Below are 19,079 nucleotides of genomic sequence, written 5' to 3' on the forward strand. Positions count from 1 at the left end.
ATATGGCGCTGCTCCAAACTTAGCCATTTTCTCTCACAAGCAAAATGATGCCATAGACCTTTTGTCAATTCATTTATTTCTTAATGCATTTGATCAATTAAACTGAGCATCAGTGACAAAAGGGAAAAAGCCTGAATAAAGAGGAAAATAAAGAAAAACAGCAGTGCCTAAACAAGCTGGGATGGAAGACAGCTCAGATATAACTTCCTGAACCGACAGTTTAAAATTAGCCTCTTCTGGACTAGATGACTCTTCCATGGCCTATTGTGAGTTATTTTGCTGGTCTACCAGCACCCTCTCTGGCATGCTTTGATCCATTTTTCACAGACAGTAGCAAGAGTTTCCTTGTAAAACATAAATTTTGGCCTTCTACCTCTTAGAATGAAGACAAGCTCCTTACCTGTCTCACCGGACTCTGCAAACCTCACTCTTAAAGTATCACAGGTTTCCACAGGTGCTAAGACTCCTACGCCTCCACCTCCCAGCGGTCCCCGCTGCGCCCTCTGCCTGCATCACCATCCACAACGCATCTTCTCCTTCCTCAGCTCAAAGGACTTTTCTCATAGGAGTCTTTGCTGACTTCCCCGAATAGGACACGTTCCCATCCACTGAGTACGTACACGGCATTGTCCGCCTCTCCTTAGCATGTCACAATCCCAGTTTTGCATTGGTGCATTTGACCATTTATTTGATATCTGTCTCGCTGACTACAGTGTGAACTCCATGAGAACAGGCTCCGTGTCAGCAACGGATCCCCAAAGCCTAGCATGGTGCCCAGAGCAGAGTAGGCACCCAAAAAGTTAGTCAATGAATGACTAAATAAATATTTACTGAGAAATTTACTATTTTTATAATAAGTTGCTATATGAATTACTGTGTAATTGAGATGATAAGTTAATATATGTAATATTAAGAAAAAAACAGACTGATACAGAATGAACACTAAGTTGAATTTAATGTCCCAATTTGTTTTTCAGTCGCTAACTCATGTCCAACTCTTTGTGACCTCATGGACTGCAGCACACCAGGCTTCCCTGTCTTTCACTATCTCCTGGAGTTTGCTCAAATTCATGTCCATAGAGTCGGTGATGTTATATAACCATCTCATCCTCTGTTGTCCTCTTCTCTTTTTGCCTTCAATCTTTCCCAGCATCAGGTTCTTTTTGACTGAGTTGGCTCTTCACATCAGATGGCCAAAGTACTGGAGCATCAGCTTCAGCATCAATCCTTCCAATGAATATTCAGGGTTAATTTCCTTTAGGACTGACTGGTTTGATCTCCTTGCAGTCCAAGGGGTTGGACTTAAGAATCTTCTCCAGAACCACAATTCAAAAGCATCAATTCTTTGGCACCTAGCCTTTTTTATGGTCCAACTCTTACATCTGTACATGATTACTGGAAAAAAATCACAGCTTTGACTTACATGGACCTTTGTCAGCAAAGTGATGTCTTTGGTTTTTAATACCATGGACTACAGCCCACTGGGCTCCTCTGCCAGTGAAATGTTTCAGGCAAGAATACTGAAGTGGGGTGCCATTTCCTACTCCAAGGGATCCTCCAGATCCAGGGATCAAACCCACGTCTCCTGAGTCTCTTGCATTGGCAGGCTGATTCTTTACCACTAGCACCACATGGGGACAAACAACTGATGCAACAGGAAAGGATTCATCCCTGTGAGATGCAGCCTTGAGGAATGGACTTGATACAGGATTTTAAAGCCAAATCCACAATGGCTATGATCTAATGGACTTGCTGATGGGTTGAATTCATGAAGTCCACTTGAATTCAGACAGTACAATTAGGTCACAGAAAACTATTTGACCATTGGGATACTTTGGTGCTGGTTCTAACCAATATTCTAAGAAAATCTATTCCAGTTCTTTCCTCTGAAGTTCTGACTGCTGGCTATCTTGCAATTTCCCCTGACTTCCAAAGCTCTGTTCTGCAGATTCTCACTTTGGGGACTTACCCAGAAAGATGATCTTTTTTTTTTACCTGGTCGGTACATTGGTTTGCATTCATCTCTCCAACAAGGCCAGTGACAACTTTCTCAAAGGATTCTTGTGGAGATTATTAAAACAACTCAAGGGTGGAAGGTAGTAAGTGTGTAATGTACTAGTTAATAAAGATCGTTAGAATTTATTGAAAATGGTGTTAGTGATTCAAACGATAAAATTGTTTTGTATGAGGACCAGTATGCCAGGCCCCACTAAATTTTGCTATGCTAGTAAAGACTATCTCCATTTTTCTATAGATCTTCTAAAGGAGAACAGGAAGGATATCTTATGGCAAATCTCCCTGAACAAATTTTTCTTCATTATATTGTTGACCAAAAAATTAATAGTCAATCTGACAAAGAAACAGATATTTTTACTCAAGTCAACCTGAAGATTATAAACCAGGAGATAGTCTTCTAGAAAGCCCTGAAGACTGTTTCAAAGAGGTAAGGATGGGAAAAATGCAAGACACTGGGTTCTTAAAATTTTCTCCTGAAAATATTTAAGTATTTGAGGTCCAATCTGCCAGTTTCCCCAGAGTCCAAAATGCTTCATCCTGATCTTTGCCCTGAATTCCTTTCAAGGCATATTGCAGGTCAGCAACTACAGCAGCCGGAGAAGACGATGGTACCCCACTCCAGTACTCTTGCCTGGAGAATCCCATGGACGGAGGAACCTGGTGGGCTGCAGTCCATGGGGTCGCGAAGAGTCGGACACAACTGAAGTGACTTAGCAGCAGCAGCAGCAGCAGCAACTACAGCAGCTAATGACTTGATCTTTGTAGAACTGGATGGTGGGCTATGTTCTTTATTTTACAGAGTCCTCTTTTTAGTCTTATTTTTGCTAGATTTTAGAGTCATTTCATGATCAATGTGTCCCATGGTACTAGAAACACTCATTCTCAGATCAGGCAAGGATTTCATTGACAGGCTACTCAATATGCTATTATTGGCCTAGGTCTTGTTAACAGTAGCCAAAAGCCCACCTGTCTTACTAGTCTGTCATGGTCCAGGAAATGGTTCCTTCTTGTTGTTCTTCCCATATCTAGAGCTGCACTATTACAATTATTGATCCTATAGAATTATATATTTGGTTAATTGTTTCAAATCACATAGTCATTATTTTTAATAAAGAGAGTCAGTTATACATTTGGTAATGCAAGAACAACAATATTGTAAAATAGGCAGAATACAAATAATGTAGCTAGTAACATTAATAAGGTTATAAGTAAGTAATACTATCTTCTAGGGAGTTACATGACTGGCACCAGAAGAAAAATTGAACTTCCTGGTTGAGCTGGTATTTCTGCCCTTGGGGAGGTCTCGTTAATGCATAATGCAGAGGTACGATGCACATCCAGAGGGGTGGGAGGAGCTCCAAATGGGCAGAGAAAAATTTTATGTTTAAATTTTTGTCTTACCTTAAAATAATGAATTTTATTTCATCAATATTAAATGAACTCATGTCTTCAGTACCATAAAATTCAAGGCTGAGGTTGTTCTGAGAAATTTCTGAGACATCTCGTAGAAGTAAAGCCGTAGAACAACAGAAGCCATGAAGCACAGAATTTGGTCAGAGTTCTAGGTTGTTTTTAGCATCTCTCTTCTAGTTCTTCAAAGCTGTGTCATCTTAGCTTCTCAGATCTCCAGTTTCCTCATCCATAAGGTGATCATATCAGCTGACCACCTGGTTGTTTTAAGGACTGAAGAGAAACTTTTCATGGGAAACTTAACTCCCATATAAACTGAGTAATTATTAGTTGTGTATATACTAATATCACTTTTATATACAATAATAATAACTGGCAGGACAAGAAAGGGAATAAAGTTTTAGATAGAGAAGTTAATCATAAACTCAGCATGGGAACTTGATTTTAGGAGGACTCAGTTTCCTATATATGTATGTATCTATATACATGTGCATAATATAGCATATATTTTCCCAAAGAAACTTCCATTTACATGCTGTAAATAAATGAATCATTTTGTTTGTCATTCCCCTCATCATTTTATTTTTAAGGTGGAGAAATGATTTCATGAATCATTCATGCCTGAAAAGGTCTGCTATCTTAGAAGCACCCTGATGTGAGACAAAGTGACAGATCTGCACTTTGTGTGTCTCCTCAAGTTTTTGGTAACTAACGTCTAGAAGCAAAAACTGTGTGTAGGTATTGCAGCCTGATCCTCCCTGAAGGAAAATCCTAAATCACTCCTTTCAAAAGCCTGAGCTTTGCTAATGAGGAACATTGCAATCTGTAGCCATTATGTTTTACTTTAAGCCAGATTTCCTTAACAATTCAAAAGTACAAAGAATCAATCTCAATGCCCTGAAGACTCTCCAGGCTATTGCTCAGCTATTAATCTGGGGGAAAAACCCTATTTTCAACTTAATTGGTTGGAGAACAACCTATAGATATAAAAAAAAAAGTGTAATTCACAGCCCACTAATGAACAGCTATTCAGGAAATGCTCATGCTGTGTGAGCACTATGTACATTATAAGAAATATATAAAGCAGCATACTGCTTAATTCACATAAAAATTTTCTGGTCTTATTTGCTTGCTTTATTTTTTCAGTTCCTATCTGCTGCTTCAATGAGTGAAAAGAGCTGCTAGGCAGAAGTCTTTGAAATACTCTGAATTCTGTGCTTATTTTTTATTAAGCCTTCCTGGCTGAATGACAAATGCTGATGCTGGCAAAGCAGTCACAGTAGGACGAGGGAGCAGGGGTTTAGGTGCTTCATTTTCTCAACACTACTTTGTTACTATTGTTATAAATCTTTGGGCAATCAGTTATGGTTTAACTGCCTGTTTAGCCAGATTTTGTTATATCTCAAAAATGAGTTGGGAAACTCTCTATCAAGGCTTAGAATGGTAGAAGCTCAGATTCAGAAGAGACCTTAAATCAGGGAAAGTCCTGGCAGAAAACAGGATTCTATGCAAAGGGTTTAAGTGAAGATAATTTAGTGGCAAGATGATTTACAGGGACATGGGCAGGGTTAAGGGATCCAAAAAGGGATGAAGGACTGAGGCAGGAGATAGATGGGCCCAGGGCTGAGCAGCTGGAGCTTGTCCCTTGTGGAGAGATACTCCAAGATGAAGACGAGGAGGAGTTGAGCCCTGCCCAGGTAAGAGACCACATGTTTATCATTCTCAAGGTCAAGGAGACCTTTCCAACCTCACATGTGCAGAAATGCTCCTCAGAGTTAAAAGGGAGGCGGTGACCCCTCATACTAAATGATGTCAACCTACCCATAGGCCTCTTCACCAGAATACATCTTGGCTAAGAGAAGTGTGCGGACACAGGGGAGGACCCCGAGATAAAGCGAATATGGACTCAGAACCAGGCAAAGCAAGGAAACTGGCCACAGGAAGCCTGGAAGAAATGCCCCATAAGTGATTCAAACTACCACAGGGATGTGGCTCTCTCTGAGCCTGCCCATGTGTGCCTATTCACACATACTCTTTTCTCTCCTAATAAACACTTTACTTGTCTCACTCTTTTCTGTCTTTGAGGGAATTAATTTCTACAAAGGCTAAGGGCAAGGGGCCTTGTCACTGGCCACTGGTCCCTGGTGGTCTAGTGGTTAGGATTCAGCATTCTAACTGCTGTAGCCTGACTTCAATCTCTGGCTGGGGACTGAAACCCTGCTTCAAGCTTCTGCAGGCTGCGGGCACCGGAGATCACAACCACCCAGGACTAACAGTGGGCTTGGTACTACACTTTGGGCGTGAAGGGCAAGGGCAGAAGACAGTGTTGTGAGTGCTGGAGCTGTGAAGGGAGGAATCTGTAGTCCTACACAGAGGAAGACAGAACCACTGCTGGAACTGAACTCTGAGGCAGGGAAGCATCAGGGAGAAGAACTTCCATCTCCCACTCCCCATCCCTTGGCAGTGCCTCCTACTGGATGAACCCTAGGGGAAGCCAGAGGTGGGGAGCCTGGATGGTGATGTAGCTCAGCTCCCACCTGGGTACAGAGATCAGGGTAGAGAGGGTCAGATGGATGAGGGAGAAGGGTAGAGGATAACCCAACAGACCCTTTGGGGCCCGCAGGTCCAGTGATTCCCAGACCTGGACAGGCAGCAAAGCATGTGGAGATTGGCTTATTCCTTACATAATAACTTCAGTCCAGCCAACTTTAACTACACACCTAACACATGCCAAGCCCTGCTAGAAGCAGGTAAATTTGGAGATGCATAAAGCATCATTTCCTGCCTCAGAGGAACTTAGAGCCTAAGTCAAGACAGACCATAGGGAGATAATTTCAACATAATATGATGTGTATTTGTAGTCATCTACTGCAGCACTGTTTTATAATAGCGAGAGAGGAGGAGAGAGTTATGAGAGTCAGACATGACTTAGCGACTGAACAAATAAATCCATCACTGGGGATTGGTTAAATGATGACACATCAATTCACTAGAATCCTATGTAATTGTATATTTATAATTTAAAATTGTATGTTTAAAACTGTATATTAAAAGATATTTAAACATTTAAGATCTTGATGCAGTGCTATACAGTGATCTGAGATATATTGTTTAATAAAAAAACAGGAGTTGAATGTTGTATATAATATGCTGCCATATGTATTTTAAAAAGGAAGGGAGAAAGGAGAAAAAAAGAATATAGAGTGTATATATATGTTCCCCAATGTTCATAGCAGCGCTATTCATAATAGCCAAAACAAGGAAGCTACCTAAAGCTTGACCGATAGATAAATGGATGGATAGAAATGATGTATTCTGCACACAATGGAATACTACTCAGCCATTAAAAAGAACAAAATGAAGTCATCTGCAGCAACACGGATGGACCTGGAGATGATCATACTAAGTGAAGTGAGACAGAGATATATAGAATCTAAAATATGGCACTAACGAACCCATCTACAAGACAGAAAGAGCCTCAGACGTAGAGATCAGACTTGTGGTTGCCAAGGGGGAGGGGGAGGGGCAAAGGCATAGACTGGGAGTATGGGGTAGGTGGATGCTAACCATTATATTCAGTCTGGATAAACAAGAAACTCTTACTGTATGGCACAAGCAACTATATCCAGTCTCCTGGTATGAACTATAATGGAAAAGACTATTAAAAAAAAGAATATGCATGTGTGTATAACTGACTCACTTTGCTGTACAGCAGAGGTTGTCACAACACTGTAAATCAACTATAATTCAATTTAAAAAAACACTCTGGGGTTAAGCATGGCTTTGAGGGAGATGAAACTGGAGATACAGAGGCTACTAGGCTACTGTTCCAGTCCTTGAAACACAGGTACATTTAATTCCATCAGGTGACCTTGGAACAACTGGGCCAGCAGCAAATTCAAAATCAAAATCATCTCTACTTACAAAGAAGGTGTGGTGTGTATATATATATATACACAATATAATATTACTCAGTCATAAAAAAGAATGAAATATTGCCATTTGCACAATATGGATGGATCTGGAGAATATCATACTAAGCAAAGCAGAGAAAGACAAATATATCACCTATATATGGAATCTAAAAAGTAATACAAATGAATACAAAACAGAAACAGACACACAGACATAGAAAACAAATTTATGGTTCCCAAAGAGAAAGGGGACAGGATAATTAGAATGGGATTCACAGATACACACCACTATATATAAAATAGATAAACAACAAGGATTTACTATATAGGACAGGGAACCATATTCAATATCTTGTAATAACCTAGAATGGAAAAGGATCTGAAATTATATACATATATATGTGTATGTATATATATATATATATAAACTGAATCACTTTTCTGTATGCCTGAAACTAGCACAATATTGTAAATCAATTGTACTTTAATTTTAAAAATCATCTCCGATTAATTTCCCTTTTTAATCATGATGAGATCAATGTTTAACATATTATAGATGTTCAGTACATTATTATAGATTGACTAATGGCAGCTCATAAGAGGATTTTAAGATTTATATCCAGTTTTAACATTAACTCAAAGTTCGTATATTTAAACCTTTACTTATATTTGGTCCAAGATAATTTAATTAAATAAGCTAGTAGGCTGAAAGAGAAAGAAACCCTTGGAGGAGGAAAGCATGGGTTTTAGAGTCAGAAAGCCTGAAATTAGATTCAGAGTTCAGACCTTCATTCACTTTGTGCCTTGGCAAGTGGCCTAATCCCCTTGAACCTCAGTTTTCTCACCTCTCTAATGTAGATAAAGAAACACCACCACCTGCCATTCTATTTTCTACCCCTCCACCCTCCTCCTCCTGAGCAAAGAATGTAAATTAGCGAAGTTTAGTTTTCTAAGTGCTTCCACTTAGAAACACATAAAGGAGCCCCATACAACTTCCAAGTCATAGTCCAAGATACCATGTATGCATTTTATCCATTACCAGCTACACTCATCTTGAAGACAGACACCAAAATCACAAATTCATTTATCTGTTCAACAACTTATGAGCTCCCCCACGGGACTAGACATGGTGCAACTTTTTGGGGTAAAACAGGCATGGTCCTCACTCTCACAGAGGACAGGGCTAATAGGGAAACAGGTACAATGAATTAACCCACAAACAAACATAAAATTGATATTTGTGAAAAGTGCAGTGAAGGAAAAGAAGGTGGACATGAGACAAAAATGAGGAATGTCACTTCTACTGTGGGCATCTTAGGGCAAGTTCTCTAGAAGTAGAGCCTGAAGTGGGGATGCCTGTGCAAGTGATTCATTGAGAGAGCACTCCCAGGAGTCCGGAAGGGAGTGACAGCAACAGAATGAGGGCAGGGGGAGAATCTGGGCGAAGGTGGGGTTAGGACCAGATGGTGAAGATGGGTGGGACCCAGATCTCTGTGCTTTTGAAAGTTCCTCTGGTGGTTTCCGGAGAAGGCAATGGCAACCCACTCCAGTATTCTTGCCTGAAGAATTCCATGGATAGAGGAGCCTGGTGGGTACAGTCCATGAGGTCACAGAGTCAGATACAACAGAGTGACTAACAATACTACTACTACTAGCTATCTCTATACAAACATGGTGAAATCAGCCAGGGTTAAGAAGAGAGGGATGCATACAAAAGATCCAGGTAGATAGAAAACCAAACTGACTTGACTAGCTTCTCTCCCTGGAAGCCTAAAGTTTTACTTATTTATTTTTGGTTGTGTTGCGTCTTCCTTGCTATGTGCTGGCTTTCTCTAATTACAGAAAGCGGGGTCTACTCTTCGTTGGGGTGTGTGGGCTTCTCAGTGCAGTAGCTTCTCTTGTTGCAGAGCATGGGCTGGTAAGTGCAGTGGGCTTCAGTACTTGCAGTGCAGGGGCTCAGTAATTGTGGCTCCTGGGCTTTAGAGCACTGGCTCAGTAGCTGTGGCGCAGGGGGCTTAGTTGCTCCGTGGCCTGTGGGAACTTCCTGAAACAGGGATTGAACCCTTGACCCCTGTATTGGGAGGCAGATTCCCAACCACTAGACACCAGGTGAGCCCCTCCCTGGAAATCTAAATTACTTAATTGGCAGATCATCATTCCTATAGTTTCTGAATTGCCTATTCTTTTCTCAGGTACCAGATAATGGAGAAAATGTTGAAAATAGGTTCAATTCTCACTTTTGTAAGAATCTTATGTCTGTTGAATAGCATCCTGTGACCCAGGTGATTTCGTACTCTTGTGTATTTGTGTTAAGATCTTTATAAAAGCTTCTCCAATATTAAATTAGAACCTAAAGCAATGGCACCCCACTCCAGTACTCTTGTCTGGAAAATCTCATGGATGGAGGAGCCTGGTAGGCTGCAGTCCATGGGGTCGCTAAGAGTCGGACACGACTGAGTGACTTCACTTTCACTTTTCACTTTCATGCATTGGAGAAGAAATGGCAACCCACTCCAGTGTTCTTGCCTAGAGAATCCCAGGGATGGGGGAGCCTGGTGGGCTGCCGTCTATGGGGTCGCACAGAGTCGGACACGACTGAAGTGACTTAGCAGATACTCTGTCTTCTACATTCCTTCTCTACCAGACCCGTTGGATGCCTCCTGTGAAGATTTAATAAGTTTAAGTCTATCCTAAAGATGTGACTTAGTGACTGAGCGCACACACACACACACACACACACACACACACACACCCTACTGGAGTCATCCATAGCAGAATATCTTTCTAGAAGGTACTGTAGGTCTTCACTACAAAAAAGACAGAGTCTCTGGGAAGGTTTGTGGAGTAAATGGAGCCCAGGGGAAGAAACATTTAGTACATATCAGTCCAATGTGAGTCAAGGAGCACTGAATGGATAGTCAATGGAGAACAAGATGAGGAGGAAATTCATGATTTAAGAGTCCCAGAAAGACCACAGGGTATGCAAAAATCCTTGAAATTTGGAGTCATCTAGACTAGCAGAGGGAGAAGGCAATGGCACCCCACTCCAGTACTCTTGCTTGGAAAACCCCATGGATGGGCTGCAGTCCATGGGGTTGCGAAGAGTCAGACACGACTGAGCGACTTCACTTTCACTTTTCACCTTCATGCATTGGAGAAGGAAATGGCAACCCACTCCAATGTTCTTGCCTGGAGAATCCCAGGGACGGGGGAGCCTGGTGGGCTGCCATCTATGGGGTCGCACAGAGTCGGACACGACTGAAGTGACTTAGTAGCAGTGGTAGACCAGCAGAAAATAAAGGTGAGGAAGACATAAAATCAGATTTTGCTATCATCATAAATGCTGGACTTAATTTCCTATAGAAAAAACAGTGGCCTGAGTGGATGTAAGTGGGAGTTCAGATTTTTCATGAATTACTTTTCTCCTACCACACTTGTTTATAATTGATTCCTAGTTAATAAACACAAACCAGAACTTTGAAGGATGTGAAATTGTTTGTATAAAGTACCCTACATTTTCCTCTGCCTCTGTCCTCAAGGACAAATCAGGTAATCTATAAGAATGACAAACATAGACACACTTTCACACACTCACTCAAACTCAGAAACATTCAAGACATAGAAAAAATGCGTAAGAAGGACTTTGACAATAGTCATGTGGGGGGGCCATAAGCTACATTCCCAGGGATTGACTGTGGCCTCTGTTCCCATGGTGATTATACATTCAACTCAGGGCCTCCTTCCCACTCAATGTAACCTCCATTGAGAGGCAAAAAAACAAAAGGAAATAAAGCTAAAGCACTTCAGTGGTCCACACTGGGCACAAAGGCTGCTAGTACCATAGCCAGATGCAGAGAGCTGCTCCAACTGTCACATTACACACCTCATAGTTCGCTAATAGCTCCCTCCTCATTAGAGGGCCACTGTAGAAAATGCTGGATCAGGAAAGCTTTGTGAAACATGCAAAGATTTTTTTACTCCAATTCATTTGCAATTTGCTTTATTACCTTATTAGTTATGCACAGATGAACAATTCTAAATTTCTCTTCCTATATCAATTTGTAAGAACCTCTGTGACTAATGTGTGTGTGTGTGTGTGCGCGTGCACCTGACTGTGATACGTGATGATCAGTAGATAGAAACAGTACTTTTCCCACATGGTTCTTTTCCCACAATACAAAATTATTTTGGAACTGTAACTTCTTTTTTGCCTAAAATTCAACTTTTTATTTTGAAGTAAAAGAAATAATGTATAGAGATCTTATGTACCTTTTATCTATCTTGTCCAACGGTAATATTGTTCATAACTGTAATACAATATCACACCCAGGAAATTAACTTTTGATATCAAGTCTAAAAATTCTTCACCTAGCCCTACATCCCAAAGATTTTATGTTATGTTTTTCTAAAAGTTTTACAGTTTTACGTTTAAGTCTATGATTCAATTTTAGTTGATTTTTATATAAGGTGTGTGATTTAGGCTGAGGTTCACTGAGGGAAGTGGGGAGGGTATCTAGAAATATCCAACTGCTCCAGCACCATTTGTGGGAAAGGGTATCCTTTGACCATTAAATAACTTTCTCATATTTGCCAAAAATTAGTTGGCTAGATGTGTGTGGGTCTATTTCTGGCTTGAGATAATCACAAAAGATTGAGATGAAAATGACAAAGCTTCAAGAACTTGGAGAGATGCTAATAAACATGGAAGACAGATAAAGTAATTCATCATAAAGAGAACTGTTATCCCCAATAAAGAACTCACTGAGTGGAATGCCAGAATATGTAAACAAAGAGAATTTTCGTAAAATGAAGAAAGATGTGAATCTGCAGATTGAAAAAATATATTGTGTTCCCTGAAATTTTGATGAAAATCACTGAACACAAAAATTACTCAAAAAAAGAAAAAAATTACTCAATATTATGATATATCCATAGTTAAGTTATTAGACTTCAAGGGTAAACTATTTTTTTCTTAGATTTTCAAACAGACAAAGTGAGCCATACTTAGGGCAGTTAAAACAAATCTGGTTAGCCTCTGTTTCTCCAAAGCAATACTGAAGAAAATAATGGAGCTGTGTTTATGAAATTCTGAGCAAACGAAAATGTGACCCAAGAATATCAAGCCCAGATAAAATATTGTTCAAGGATAAAGACAAAAGCAGATATTCTCAAACATGAAAAGCTTAAAGGAATTTGACATCCATAAAGAAACTTTCAAAACAACAAAACTAGCAACAACTATTTGAGAATGATATTCAGTCAAAAGATTAATCAGTTTAGAAAAGCCGCATAAAAGGACTGGTGATAAACGTCAACCCATTTAAATATCATGACCATACCAACAATAGTGCTGAGACAATTAGACATCCTATCTCATATGGTATTATAAAAATTCACTCAAAATGGGCCACAGACGTAGACGAAAGAACTAACATTATAAAACTCTTAGAGGAAAACACAGATGTAAATCTTCATAATCTTTGTGCATTTTTTAAATATGACACCTAAAACACAAGCAACTAAAGAAAAAAAACAAATACACTGGACTTCATCAAATAAAAACTTTTGTGCTTCACAGACTCAGTGGAGAGACTGAAGAAGCAAGGTCTGAAAATGAGTAGGAATCAGAGGCTAAGCAGGATGCGTACAACACAGCCTCCACCGGGAGTTCAGTGCCTCCGACACGCCTGGGCTCTCCAGGGGCCACTTCTGCTATAAGTCATTTCCCCACCTCCCCTACAGTCCCCCAGACATCAAAGTCATACTCAAATCCCAATGAGATACCATTTCACCTCCACTAGGATGGCTAAAATAAAAAAAAAGACAATAACAAGTAGTGGTATGGATGTGGAGACATTAGAACCCTTATGTGCTGCTAGTGGAAATGTAAAGTGGTATAACACTTTGGAAAACAATATGATGGTTCCTCAAAAAATTAAGTGTAGAGTTACCATTTGACACAGTTACCATTTGACACAGCAATTCCACTCCTAGGTATATACCTGAGAAATGAAAACATGTCCACTTGTATACTGATGTTCATAACAGCGTAAGTCATAAGAACAAAAAGGTGGAAATGATCCACAGGTGTATATCCATGAAACAACATTATTCAGTAGTAAAATGAATGAAGGACTTACATGTTCGGCGACATGGACGAACCCTGAAAATACTATGTAAAGTGAAAGAAGTATAGTTCTTGATTACAAGAAACAAGTATACTCAATGATTATATGAAAGACTATACATTCTATTATACCATTTTTAGAAATGTCTAGAAAAGGCAAAACTGTCAAGAAACAAAGTAAATTTTTTGGGGTAGTTACCTAGGGTTGAGGGAAAAGGTAAGAGTGGAGGTTGACAGCAAAGGGTATGGGTTTCTTTTTTTGAGGTAATTAAAATGTTCTGGAATTGGTGGTGATGGTGACCCAACTCTGAATATACTGAAAGTCACTGAACTGTATAATTTAAGTGGCAGAATTATATGATGTGTGAATTATTTCAAAATTGTTACCAAGACTTGGATAAAGGATTTGAATAGATATCTTAGTTGTTCTGCTTTTAAGATTTTCTCTGTCTTTCTATAGTTTTATCATAATGATATGTCTAGGTGTAGACGTCTTAGAGTTTATTCTACTTCGACTTTGTTCAGATGTTTAGACATGTAGATTAGTGTTTTCCATCAAATTTGGGTGTTTTGGATCATTATTTCTTCAAAGATACTTTCCCTCCCTTTCTCTCTGTACTTTCTGTCTGGAACTCCCATTATGTGCATGTTGGAATGCATGAAGGTATCTCAAAGAAATCTGAGGATCTGTTCATTTCCCTTCATTTTTTTTCTCTTAAACTCACAGACTGTTAATCTCAGTTGATCTATCATTACTTTCTGGCTCTTTCTTCTACCTGTTCATAGCTGCTGTTGAGCCCATCTAATGAATTTTCCATTTCATTTATTATATCTTTTAATTTCAGGCTTTTGATTTAAAGATAATTACTATCTCTTTCTTGATATTCTGTATTTGATGAGACATAATTCTCATACCTTCCTTTAGTTGTTTAGACATTGTTTCCTTTAGTTTTGTGAACATTTTAAAAACATCTTATTTTAAAAGGTCTTTGTCTTTTTAAGTCCAATGTCTTGGTTTCCTCAGGGACATTTACTTTGATGTTTTTTCCTGTGCACGACTGTATTTTCTTAGTTCTTTGAACTGTAATTTTTTTGTTGAGAACTAGACACTTAATATAATGTGTCAGTTCTGGATATCAGATTCCACTCTTTCCCAGATATAGTCGCTGCTGTTTGCTTTAGTGACTTTTCTAAATGAATTCCTTAAATTCATGTGTTACCACTGAAGTTTCTGCTCAAATAGCTTAATGGTCAGCTAATAATTACACAGATACTTCCATGAATGCCTAGATCCAATGAACTTCTCAGTCATTGTCAAGAAGCTCTGTGTATACCTTCAACATTTAGCCAGGCAGTTGACAACTCAGCCTTAGCTTTTTCTTCCTGCTTGCACAGAGCCTCGAGGTCAGTCAGTGGGTTCTCAGGTCTCTCCTGGGCATGTGTACAGCCCTGAGTATGCACACAGCCATAGACATGTGCAGGGCTTTCCAGACTCCCAGAAATATGTCTGGGCTTTTTATTTTTTATTTTTTTATTTTTGTCTGGGCTTTTTAAAGCCTCTATAGGTAGACCTCAGAGATCTTGTAGGTTCAGTTCCAGACTACCACAATAAAGTAAATATTGTAATAAAGTGAGTCACATGAATTTTCAGTTTCCCGCTTTACATAAAAGTTATGTTATACTATACTGCAATGTGCAATAGTACTATGTCTAAAAAGCCAATGTACAGACCTTAATTTAAAAATTATCTCTTGCTAAAAAGTGCTACCCATCATCTGGGCCTTAGTAACATTCAAGATCACTGACATCGCAGATCATCATAACAAATATAATAATAGTGAAGAAAGTTTGGAATATTGTGAGAATTACCAAAATGTGACATAGAGACACAAAGTGAGCAAATGACCCAGGAGAAAATGGTGCCAATAGGGTTGCCGCGAAATTTCAATTTTTAAAAGTCACAACATTTGTGAGACACAAAAAAGTATAGAGCAGTAAAACGAGGTATCCTTATATGGACAACTGAGGCCCTAGCTTTTTCTTTTAAGCTTCTTGGTTTGCCTATTGTTTGCTACCTCCAAGCAGCCACCTAAAGTTAGACAGCTGCCTCTAAATATTATCGACAAACATCTCCAGAAGAAGGCTTCTGGCCTCAAGTCAGGTCAAATAAAGGCAAACTCACAAGTGAGGTCATCCAAAAAAGCATGAAAAGTGAAAGATGTGAAAGTGTTAGTTGCTCAGTCATGTCAACTCTTTGCAACGCCATGGACTGTAGCCTACCATGCTCCTCTGTCCATGGAATTTTCCAGGCAAGAATACTGGAGTGAGTTTCCATTTCCTTCTTCAGGGGCCGTCCTGACTCAGGGGTCAAATCTGCATCTCCTGCATTGGCAGGCAGATTCTTTACCGCTGAGCCACCAGGGAAGCCCCAGTGGAGCATGAGACAGGTCAAATAATTTAGATTCTCTGGATTTGAGGCCTTGAAGGAATTCCAACCCAATTTTGCCCTCTCTGGTGGCTACCAGGCTACTGATTTTCACCTTGGTTGTGAGATCCTGGTTTTCAAGGGTACGAGTTAGGGGCAAGGGGCTAAAGACAGAGTTAAACACTATAGTTTTAAACCCTTAAGTTAGAATAGTATGAAGCTCAGTATTTTTACTGAGATTTCAGTGTTTTTACTGGATAAAAAAAAAAAAAATAGCACCCAGATTACTGCAAGCCTTGTTTAATTTTCAGAGTTTTGAAAATGTTGATTCTGGCCATTTTTATTTTTCATTTATTTATTTAGGCATGCTGCGTGGCATGTGGGATCTTAGTTCCCTGGCCATGGATCAAACCCATGCCCTCTGCAGTGGAGGCCCGGAGTCTTAACCACTAGACTACCAGAGAAGTCTCATATTTTGGCCAATTCAGTTTTCTCATTTATTTTATGAAAAGAAGAGAGAATTTGCAGAGGTCTTTATCCTGTCATTTTCCCTGAGATCCTAAGCTAAGTTTGAATTAAGATGTGCTGAAATTTCCCAGGTGCTTCCTGTGGTTATACCTAAATATTTTTGTATATATGTATGATGCTTGTATTTCTTTATTGTTAACACACATTTGTTTTATAAACATGAAGGAATAAACTTGGCTGTCTTTATTATATAATAGATCCTGTAGGCTGAACCTGTGGATCATAGCAGAAGGGAGAGGTGGAGAGAGATGAGTCTGGAAAGATAAGCAGGAATCAGCTCATGAAGGGACCTATCTTCCATACTAAGGAGCCTTCACTTTATCCTGACCAAGGGAAGTTACTGGGGGGTTCTTCACAATGGGACTATCATACTAAAAGTTGCACTCAAAAAAGACCCCTTGTTCCAAACACTATGACAGTTGGGCTGGAGTAGATTGAAAAGGCTGGAAAGGGGTGTATTAATTGGATGTTGAGAATGAGAAACAGGGAGGAGCTGAGGATTAAATCCAGGTTTCTGGTTTGGATGTCTAATTAATGGAGGTATCATTGGCTGTTTTCATTGACTATACAAGAATAGACTTAGGAGCAAGCCAGTGAAGTGCATTCTGGACAAGTTGATATTGAGGTGCCAATGGGATATTAAAGTGTAGTTGTCTAGTCACTGAATGGTTAAGTGGCCTGGTCTCAAAAGAAAGACAAACAGGGAAGGCCTCAGGTGAAAGTGGAAACCATCAGGGAGAATGTGCAGTGGAAGAGGCCCAGGCCGAGGTCCAAAACCCTGGGGAACATCAGCTTTCAGCTTAAGGCAGGAAGCCTTAAGAGCAAAGGCTTTGGAGCTACAGCCTATTATTAGTATCCTGAACTCTAGTCATGTATGGATGTGAGAGCTGGACTATAAAGAAGGCTGAGTGCTGAATTATTGATGCTTTTGAACTGTGGTGTTGGAGGAGACTCTTGAGAGTCCCTTGGACTGCAGGGAGATCCAACCAGTCCATCCTAAAGAAAATCAGTCCTGAATAATCATTGGAAAGACTGTTGCTGAAGCTGAAACTCCAATACTTTGGCCACCTCATGCGAAGAACTGACTCATTTGAAAAGACCCTGATGGTGGGAATGATTGAGGGTGGGAGGAGAAGGGGACAACAGAAGACGAGACGGTCGGATAGCATCACGGACTCAATGGACATGAGTTTGAGTAAGCTCCAGGAGTTGGTGTTGGGCAGGGAAGCCTGGTGTGCTGTAGTCCATGGGGTTGTAGAGTCGGACATGACTGGGTGTCTGAACTGAACTAAACTGAACTCAGGCAAGTTGTTTATCCCAGTTTCTACATCTATAAAAGAGCACAGGAATAGTACAGTTACTACAGTGCTGGCTATTTTTAGTCGCACTAAGATATATGTGCATGAAGAGCTGCCCAAGAAAGTAAAGAAGAAGGGACTAGAAGAAAGAGCAGCTCTTAAAGGAGGATTTTCCTGGTGCCTCAGTGGCAACTAGAGAGTAGCCTTTGCTCACTGCAACTAGATAAAAGCCTGCACAGCAACCAAGACCCAGCACTGCCAAAATAGATAAATAAAGTAAAATAAAATGATACAATGAGGAAAGTCCACTTCCCTGGTGGTCCAGTGGTTGAGACTCCTCTTCCAGGGCTTCGCTGGTTGTCTAGTGATTAAGAATCTGCCCGCCAATGCACTGGACACAGTTCTATCCCTGGTCCAGGGAAGATCCCACATACCTCAGAGCAACTAAGCCTTGTGTGCCACAACTACTGAGCCCAAGAGAAGCCACTCCAATGAGAAGCCCGTGCAAGATAACAGAACAGTATATAATGGAACAATAGCACCCTTCTCTCTGCAAGTAGAGAAAGCCCCACTGCCACAGCAAGGAAGACCCAGCACAGCCAAACAAACAAACAAATCTTAACAGAAATAGTCCTCTTCCAACACAGGGGATATGGGTTTGATCCCTGGTCACGGGAACTAAGATCTCACATGCCACAGTGCAACTACACCCACCGCGAGCAATTACTGAGCTACAATAGTTCATAGTCAACTACAGGCGCCCAAACTAAAGAGCCCCCGTGCTCTGGAGCCCCACCACCACTAGAGAAGTCTGCGCTTTGCAAGGAAGAACCCCGTGTACTGCAACTAAGACCCCATGCAGGAAAATAAATAAACAAAAATTTTAAACAGATACAATGAAGAAAGAAATCCATGTCAAGGATTGTATGTCCATCTTTCAGCAGTTAGTGGCTTCACAACAATTTCTGTGGCATGGGATGAGCCAGACTGTAAGGTGCTGAAGTGTGAATAGGTGTCAACACTGATACTTGCTTCTCTCCCCTTACCACGCCCGTCCCATGCACTAGAGACTTCCTCTAAGGACAGTGAGGAATCATGTTCCTCATATTACGGATCAAATCCCTCCTTTTCCAATCAATTTTACCCACCACTGGGATAATATGTTGCCCCAAGTTACCTTTTTCTACATTTGTGCACTTGCACGTCGTAGGAGATAAAAGTAACCGCTGATACAGGGGCTTCTACAGACTCCCTAATTCGTGTTCTTCAGTCAGCACCACGTCCTGAAAGATTCCAAGACCGCTTACAGGACTGTCATTCCCATCATGGTCGCTAGGTGGGGTCCGCCCTCTCCTCTGGGA

At 40.3% G+C, this 19,079-nt stretch overlaps 1 protein-coding gene across 1 annotated transcript in view; it reads right to left on the reverse strand.

The window, feature by feature from the left end:
• NAPEPLD (N-acyl phosphatidylethanolamine phospholipase D) overlaps positions 1-19,079 on the reverse strand; it is a 92,400-nt gene extending 73,321 nt beyond the window's left edge. The window contains exon 1 of the mRNA XM_019958630.2: positions 18,896-19,079. The gene's annotated coding sequence lies outside the window, so the exon portion shown is untranslated. The remainder of the gene's footprint in view (positions 1-18,895) is intronic.

This window comes from Bos indicus, chromosome 4 (genome assembly GCF_029378745.1).
Source record: "Bos indicus isolate NIAB-ARS_2022 breed Sahiwal x Tharparkar chromosome 4, NIAB-ARS_B.indTharparkar_mat_pri_1.0, whole genome shotgun sequence".
In the NCBI taxonomy this organism is placed as follows: domain Eukaryota; kingdom Metazoa; phylum Chordata; class Mammalia; order Artiodactyla; family Bovidae; genus Bos; species Bos indicus.